Below are 678 nucleotides of genomic sequence, written 5' to 3'. Positions count from 1 at the left end.
CAGCTCTGCCATGTCCACCCCTCTTGCTCCCCTAGCCGCAGCTGCTGTGTCTCTGGGCTGCAGCACCGAGCAGCCAAGCAACAGGTCTGCTCGGGGAACAGGCCCCCGGAAGCCCACCTCCAGCTCTCACCCGACTGGAATATTTCTGGGCATTTTCCCCATGCCTGAAACGTCCGATAAAACAGTTGAGAGCGTTAGGAGACTCTTGCTAGAGCCAGCCGCAGCCCCTGCTCAGTCGCGCAGGTGCCGCACCACCCTCAACACGAGCAGCACAGATGTTTTGGGCATACACACGCCACGCTGAGGGGTTTCAGCCCGGCTGCAAAAGCCCTGCTGAGCTCTCCCCACTCCTCCGGTTTTTGACTGGGGCTGCAGCAAACACTGGTCATTTTTTATGTCTAGTAACCACAGAAACACACAAACAGGGAAGTAAACTCCTGCGGCAGAACAAGTGGTGGGCTTGGGTTATTGATTCCCTTTCCAGGGCTTCAATACCTAGAAACTGTCCTGTCCCGTTGAGAAACACATCTCGCGTTTTTTTATTTTCCTCCCTTTATCTTAGGCAAGCTCCGAGTCTGACGGATGCTGCTGGCACCGGGGAGATCCCCCGGCAGAGGCTGGGGAGGGACCGGGCGGAGGTGGTCAGCGGGACAGCTCTGTGCAGCGCCTCACACAACA

Source organism: Buceros rhinoceros, unplaced genomic scaffold, assembly GCF_000710305.1.
Source record: "Buceros rhinoceros silvestris isolate BGI_N320 unplaced genomic scaffold, ASM71030v1 scaffold9117, whole genome shotgun sequence".
Taxonomy (NCBI): domain Eukaryota; kingdom Metazoa; phylum Chordata; class Aves; order Bucerotiformes; family Bucerotidae; genus Buceros; species Buceros rhinoceros.
This window is presented reverse-complemented; position numbering follows the sequence as displayed.